At 45.4% G+C, this 8,150-nt stretch overlaps 1 pseudogene; it reads right to left on the bottom strand.

The window, feature by feature from the left end:
• Positions 1-3,807: 3,807 nt before the first annotated feature.
• LOC125941702 (zinc finger BED domain-containing protein 6-like) lies at positions 3,808-5,157 on the bottom strand (annotated as a pseudogene).
• Between the last annotated feature and the right edge of the window lie 2,993 nt (positions 5,158-8,150).

Below are 8,150 nucleotides of genomic sequence, written 5' to 3'. Positions count from 1 at the left end.
CAAATTATTCCAGAGTCCCTCAATTACGGCGTGCCCCATAATCACATCGTGGTTTGGCACGCAAACCTCATTAATTAATTAAGGATCCTGAAATAACGGTATTTTTTTAGTTCTGGAAAGGCGGTGGAAACAGTCCAGTCCCCGTGCGAAGCAACTGAATAGTGTAGCTTCTAGTGCAGGCTTCTTCCGGTTAAGTGAAAATAAATCTAATATTTAAAATAATAATAAATTCCGATATAACAGTATTTTCTTGGTTCCTGAAAGGTGTTGAAATCAGTCCAGTTACCTTGTCAAGCAACTAAATGTATTAGCTTTGAGTGAATGCTTTTAAAGCGAAGCTTTATATGTCTAGGCGAAATCGTATATGTTTAGGCGAAATCGCCTGTGTACAGAAAACTATCATCATCAGCATTCACTCGAGCGTCGTTGTCTTGTTCCGCAGCTGGCTCGTTGGCGCCCTCAGGTTGCGCTCGGCTCGTGCTCGGCAGGCGCTCGTGCCACTGCTCCCGCGTTCATCATCGTCTTCCACAACTGGCTACGTTGCCACTCATCATTCCAGCGCAGCATTTCATTTCTCTTCTGTCGTCTTGATGGGGAGGCCACGTTTACAGGGGTATGAGGTATTGCTTAAGGGGGTATGAGCCATTAATTCTCTTACGTCGCGGACAGATTTAATTTTGAAGCAATTCAATTTCGAAGAATCGAAAGTGGCAATGGTGGGCGAATGCTGCGAACCACGCGGCCAAGCAAGCTCGAGACACCGAACGCAAGCGACAACGCCAGACCGCGGGCATACCGTCAGTGACGTCGTTCTCTGCATCGCAGCCGAACGTGTATGTAACCTCACATTGGGAAATACTTTAATGAACCCTCGGGAGTAACCCTGTGATAAACACCAGGGCCGCGTTTCAGCTTCGCTTGTTAACCATCTTCACGGAGTGGAAGGGCCGATAAATTTTCTTCTAGTTCAGTAAAAGAAAACTACGATAAATTTTAAATAATATTGTATGCCGAAATATGACTATTTTTTAATTCCTGAATGGTGACGAAATCTGTCCAGTCACCTTGTAAAGGCACTAAATAAAGTAGCATTTAGTGAGTGCTTCTTCGGGTAAGTAAAAAAAGTTTTTTATGAATATTGGATTGCGAAATAAAGGTATTTTTAAGTTTATGAAAGATGCCGAAATCAGTCCACGAATGTCTCCACTGGAATTCTCTTGCACAAAGAGGCTTTCCGTAACGAGTTATCTGCAGTATTTTCATGAAAAAGTGACGGAATCTCTACCGTCACCGTTGTCGTCGCCGTGAAGTTCCCTATGAAGTCCAAGGGCGATAACACCGTAGCCGCGCGCCGTATGCTCGTATGTGCCAGTGAAAGCGTGCGAGGGGAGCCGGCGATCACGGCTCAATCTGCCGCGCGCAAGAGAGAGAAGCATACAGGAAACGCGCTGTCTTCTGTCGCGCGAAAGGCCGTGGCATGGAGGAAAAAAAATACGAGTGAGCGTCACGTGACAACCTTGAACTTTAAAACGGGGGGGTACCAGCGAATACACAAAGACGCGTAAACAAGGAAAAGGCGTTATACAGGAACACGGAGACCAGCGTCCGTCCGTGTCTAACGCCTTTTCCTTGTGTACGCGTCTTTGCGTATTCGCTTGTACCCCCTGTTTTCAAATCCATAATGCACAACTAGCCCAAGAGCTTGCGCTAAAAGACAATTTTGAAGCCTAGTCATAAAAAATATAGAAGATTTGGTAGATGGGAAATAGGCCCTCATATGATAGACCAGTGGTAGATTTAGTAGGCTCGCTTTGGTTGCGTATGGTGCGAAAGTTTACGAATATGTACACTTAGTAGGCGTGGAAAACGCACGCCGAGGTTAGTGAAGGAATTCAAGTTGCGAGGCAGTCGAGTCTGTGTTATGTCAGTCAGGTGACGCTCCGCCCAACCACACGGCTCGCCCTTCAGCAGCAACAGGCGCCAAGGCTGTAGTGAATGAAGGCGTCAGGTAACCGGCATGGTGCCCAACAACGCGCAAGGACCACCTCAAGGACGACTGGTTGCGTTTCGGGTTGGGTTCAGGGAAACGAGGAAACCTTTCACCCTTCAATCGTGTGAGGGCAACCAAGCCACCCTCCGACACCGATTTTGCGCATTTGGGTGCATCTTCCAGGAAACAGTGATTTATTTCGCCCCTGCATGCATGTGAAAGCGATCAAACGAGCGTCCAGGGTCAGCAGCGACTGCTTTCCCATGTGGACAGAATCCGTCCCATCTTGTGCCCAATGACTAACTGTGAGCCGGGGACACCAACCATATTTAAGACCATGACGGCCCATTGTAAGGCAGACGGTCCCAGCCGATGCTGTCGTTCTGCTTAATATGCCTTCTGCCTCTCAAAAGACCGGCAAGAACTCAATCGGCGAGTCTCAACAGTGTAACGACGTGGAACCGCACAATCTTACAAAATAGTGCACGTAAACCTCAAGGAACAGCGATGACTCGGCTTTTGGAGTGGATGCTAATGTTCTTTATTTCTTGCACCACGAAATACACACACCAGTAGTTTTTACTAAACAAACACGCGAGAAATAACTATCCCGCGAAACAACATCTCGTCTCATCCTATATAGGTGCAAGACAGCGGAAGAAAAATTATCAAGAAAATATGCAGCGCAGTTTAACGAACACAAAAGCTGATTTGACGAAAAAACAGACCATGCTCGGACGGTGGTAAGCGCAAGTGATGCTTTGAAAATAATGTCGTCATGAGTCTGGCTCCCCAGTGTTTCTCCACGTTTCTATGCTACGCCTTTGAAGCGAAGACTCACGCCTGCGGTAGCAGAACCCCACGCCTTTTAAATTGCTACGCGCCTCCATTAGGGATGCAAAACCATCAGTAAATTGAATATCGATGGCATCGATATTTTTTAACTATCGATAGTGCAAAAAGAATATCGATAGTATTATCGGTAGTGCTATCGATTGTTACCATTGATAGTGCAATCGGTGTTACTATTGATAGTACCATCGGTAGTATTACTACCGATAATACTATCGATAGTGCTTTCAATAGTGATGCTTTTCTGGTTGTCGATATTGCCAAAACATTTGCGATAACCCACTATAAGCAATGCTCTGTTCGTTTAATTTATGAGCAATTTTATGGCGAACGAAATAAATTGTTTCCGCAGTGAAAATGACGGAATATATTTATCAATAAATTCATACTCAAACGTAACCAGTTATACCTTACTAACACACTTAGTTCATGATATCTTTATTTTGAAATCACAAAATGCAATATAAATTTGAAGCCGCGCCGTTCCGCAACATGTAACGGTTTCCTTTCCGCTACAGCTGAACAGTTCAACCTAATTATCATGCATGTGTCAGCCAAGCATTCTGGTGAAGGAACACAAGCATGTCAACGTTTTTGCCCTTCAGCCTGCTGCTTCTTTCTGAAATGATCTGTCCAGCCGCTGAGAATACGCGTACTGCGAGTACCGACGTTGCTCGAATGCACAACTACTTCCTAGCCACTTCAGAGAGCGGCGTTGTGGAGCAATTCCAAGAATTCTAGAATTCTAAAGGGTTGCTCTTCCTTTCCTGTGGATGTAGCTCCAGGTTACTGGCAAACCATTAGCTCTGCGTTCGAGGTTGCGGTTGAGGGCTTCTGTTGCTGTCTCTGAAGGAACCGCAGAATTAGGCTTCCTGCCGCAGTTGCGTTTGGAACCGCCTGCTGCCTAGATGGTTCCACTGCAATACCAGCTGGGCTCTCCGACAATCATCGGCTTAGTTCACCAATCAAACAAGCACTGGCGCGGTGTGCGTTTGTTCTGATCGAAAAAGCTCCTCCTTTAGTCGTGGATCCAGCATTGTTGCAAGAGATGTTATATGACTTTCTTCATAAGTGCCCATTCTTTTATGCAAGGAGGAGATGCACTCTCGAAGAATTTCTTTACCAACGTCGGTTTCGTAGCGCTGGCTTGATGCACTCTTCCAGCTCAGGTGCGATACTGCAGACCACAGGAACTATCAAGGATGGTAGTGCACTCATCTCCACAGACTAATTTCGTGGCCTCCTCAAATTATTCCAGTACTTCCACATCATCCTCAATGACCATCATATGCTCTGCGGCTAACGGGCTTATTGCCTGGGGTAACTTTACGGTGTTAAGGTTAGTGCTTCTCCAACCTCCAAGATCCTTTTTTAGCATATACAAGATACTGTTCCACCGTGTCGGTGTCTCCTGGTTGAGTTTTAGCGGAGGGAACTTACCGACACGCTCTTGCTCTTCTCGGAGCTTAGCGGTAGCGTTGCAGCTGGACCTCACGTAGCGCACAATGTTCTTGCACCTTAGAAGCATGGATTCTGATTCTTAACTGCTTTTTGCCCATTCTGAACAGTGAGGTTCAGCGTATGAGCGAAGCATGGTTGGTACTCGACACCCAGTAGTAGGGCTGCAAGAACCACCTCTTATCGTTGTCTGTGACAAGCGCAACGATTTCCTTGCGAATACCCCAGCCACACCTTCAATGACGTCGGTGACGTTTTGTGCCGTGTGTGCTCCTTGAAAAACTTCTGTGGAGAACACCGCAGATCGCATAGTTGTGCCTTGCCGAAAATGGCACGTTACTTTCATGTACTTGTCAGCGTTGCATAATGTCCAAATGTCTGCTGTTACGGCACAATAGCTTGTCGACGTCAGCTTAACACACAATTTCACCTTGGCCTTCTCGTTTAAGTTCGGCAAAATAACGTTACAAAGCTGCGTTCGGCATGGCAGCTCATGTTATGTATCTAGGGCGTACCCGAAATCTTGAAATCATTTGTCAGTGATGATCTAAAATGGCTGCATGTCTCTTGCTATAATTAGAGCTAATTACTTGTCAAGCTTCTTTTTCTCATCGGTCTGGCTCCCCATACTTTGCTCCTTTATCTGAAATAAACAAATTCAACCTGCTTTGTTTTGGTTTTGAGGGGCCAGCCGCATCCGTACATGTATCTGCGACTTCTTTCACACTGTCCTTGATTCTCGTGAAATGGCGCATTAGCGTGGCCCCGCTTCATGTGGTCCCTTAAATTAGAAGTATACCCACTGGTTTTATATTCCTTGTCGCTTAATGCGCACTTGGCATGTACAACCGTTGCATGTTTGACGAAGTAATTCCAAACCGCCGCTTTAGATTTCGGCATCTTGGACGATTATGAGCAGGAAAGTGAAAATGAGCAAAGGTTTACCAGTTACTTTTATGTTTATGCATAACAAAAAAAAAGCACTCTACCCAATCGAATGTGTATATTTATTATATTCTTTTCGTGTACAGCATTCAGGCTTTGCAATATTTTCTTGGAATAACGCAACAACAGTCACCACACATTTACGAAATAACAGCAATGCGTCTTTACTGTTGGCACCATTGGTATAAATGCAATATTTGAGCAGATGGATGTGGCTCATCCACTTCTAGGAAATTCATGGTATGTCTCTATGAAGACGGTTCCTAAGAAGGCGATCAATCCACGGCACTAGATTATGATCTTATAGTTGATGTTAATCTCCAATACGCACCATTATTCAGCAATCAATGCCTAATTGCTTCTTCTTATGCCGCACGAATATACCGCCCTTTTTGCATGACTCGTCACCGCTCGAAATACAATGCCTATGTAGAAAAATGTCAGAGCCCTCTCGTAAATGCAGTGGCAAAGGGGGTAAGTGGTCATTGGTGCAGATGTTTCGTCCCTAAACGTGGCAACGTCAGAGGGAGTCGAAATTCGTTAACGAAAGAGGATTATATTAGCCGAGAGCAAAGTTACAAAGAGAGGCATACACTACACTGAAATCGGAACTGCTAGTCAAAGCTTCACAAAATGAAAGAACACGCACAGTTAACGGTGTTCATGATAAATACTAAACGTAGGCCTGCGATGTCTCCTCGCAAGAACAAAATACTTTAACAAAGGTCGTTGGCATACATCACACTGCGGGCGGGTGCCATTTAGTGTCAAGACGCAAACGTGCTTCGAAGCAGTTCCCAAACGATATGCTAAGAATTCCTTGCGGCAGTCTGACATGGCTAAGCGCCGAGGACAGGTAGACCCAGGATTGCACATGGACACCGTCCCGCAGTCATATTACTTGCGAGCGCGTGCTTGCGAGCGCGGTCGCTTGGAGGTTTCGTTTCTATGTTGAAAATGCAGCGCCCTCGCTTCCAAGAATGAAGTACTGCACATCCACGTGACATATACCAGTGATGTTGCTTTTTCTGATTGTTTGGTACGTCCGCGAGCGTATTCAGTTTCGTTTCGCGAATTCGCGGATGGATCTAGCAGTTCCATTCGCGATTTCTACCTTAATTTGCTTGCATCGCTAATCCATGGACGTATCTTGTAGATCCGAAACTGCATGAGAAGTACTCAAAGAAATATTGGTGGCGGGGGTCACCTGATGTTGTAGTACCTTATTCTCTCGAGCGATAGCGCTACCTTGTCAATATTGGCGATTTTCACGTGGTGCCATTGTCGAGCTAGGAGGGTGACCATAAGAAGGACTCTGTCTATGATCTGCCGGGGTGGAATTAAAAGTTCCCTTGATTGCACGATTGAATTGCGTTGTTTCATTGAAGGTGAGCGTTTAGTTTTAGCTGAACACCTGTATTAGTCAGTGTAAAATATACGTTCAGATATAGCGCAAAGCGCAAATAAGTACACACACACACAATAAGACGACACGACAGACGCGGAAGAGCGGTACTACGAACTGTTTATTAGAATCTACAAACCTTCCGATTTATAAGGTGAACCACGCACACCAGTGTCACGCCCCCTTTCCAATGCGAGGTGATAAAAACAAATCTAAATAAGTTAACAACACTACTATCGCCTTAGACAACAGAGCTCAAGTAGCTCAGTTCGGTACTGTGCAAAAGAATTGACGCTTCGCTTATACAAATAGCGGAATTCTTGTGGATATAGAAGGCTTTTAGAGCCACTCAAGCCGTGTAGTTTGTAGATTTGCCTGAGATGGTGGTCTCATAAAATCGGGCCTCGCAACCACACGTGGTGATATGGGCAACCAAATGTGCATACTTGTCCTCTTTTTTTCTTAACTTTTAGCGCATGCTCCCTGAGCCGGTCGTTAATGCACCGTTCGGTTTGGCCGATGTACACCTTCCCGCACAACAAGGGAACTGAGTATACCACTCCTGTCGCACACCTTACGAAGCGGCTATCACGGCGGGTTTCGCAACCTCGTTTGCTGTCACCGCAAATTCGAGGGCGGAACCTGGATAGCTTATTAGGAGCCGTGAAGACCACAGGAATACGATGCCTGTTCGCGATCTTCTTCAGGTAGTGCGAGACCTTATGCATATAACGCATGACTAAGGGTCCCGCCGTCTTTCGCTGGGTCACAGCCCTTTTGCTCCAGCTCTGTTCTTCACCTTCTGCAGGAGAGATTCGGCCACCGCACCAACAAGCAACTTAGGGAATCCTGCTGCCAATAGGCGACTAATATGATTTTTAAAGCTATGCTGCATTGAATGCGGGCCTGACTTACGGCACGCAGCATTCAGGCATTGAAAATCGATGTCCCTTTTTCCAATTTTTGAGTGGGCAGAGTCAAAATGCAAGAGACCTTTCTTGACCCGTGGGAGGTATTCCCAGCAGACATGGCCTACACTAAACCTTAGCCTGAGATGCAGGAACTGTAACCACTCAGTGCCACGCAATTCATATGTGAAACTCAAACCCTGCCCTGCTTGAATAAAAACATTTAAAATGCTCCCAGAGGCACGGAAACCGTCCTCTTTCCTTAAAAGAATTAAAAAGTCATCGCCACTCTGTTCAATTGAACAGATATTCAAATGCGTTTTCCAAAACTCTGCTTCCTTGTCGGTTCATAATTTTTTAACGCTTTTAGAATTTTATCTTCGTGTAACATTTATTGTTTTTAACGAGCAGCCTTTTCTAAACCATAGTGTATATTGGGTCTTGAGCGACTCCGATTCTATGCGACATTTTTTTGGCTGACATTGAGAGGGTGCTTGATTTGGCTTGGAACGGTGGGAAGGTTTCTAAAGTGTTTAGGTACGTCGATGCTTTTTAATTCTTCCTCTGCTACATAGGTCTTCCAGATAAGAGA

This window comes from Dermacentor silvarum, unplaced genomic scaffold (genome assembly GCF_013339745.2).
Source record: "Dermacentor silvarum isolate Dsil-2018 unplaced genomic scaffold, BIME_Dsil_1.4 Seq1132, whole genome shotgun sequence".
NCBI lineage: Eukaryota > Metazoa > Arthropoda > Arachnida > Ixodida > Ixodidae > Dermacentor > Dermacentor silvarum.
This window is presented reverse-complemented; position numbering and strand designations above follow the sequence as displayed.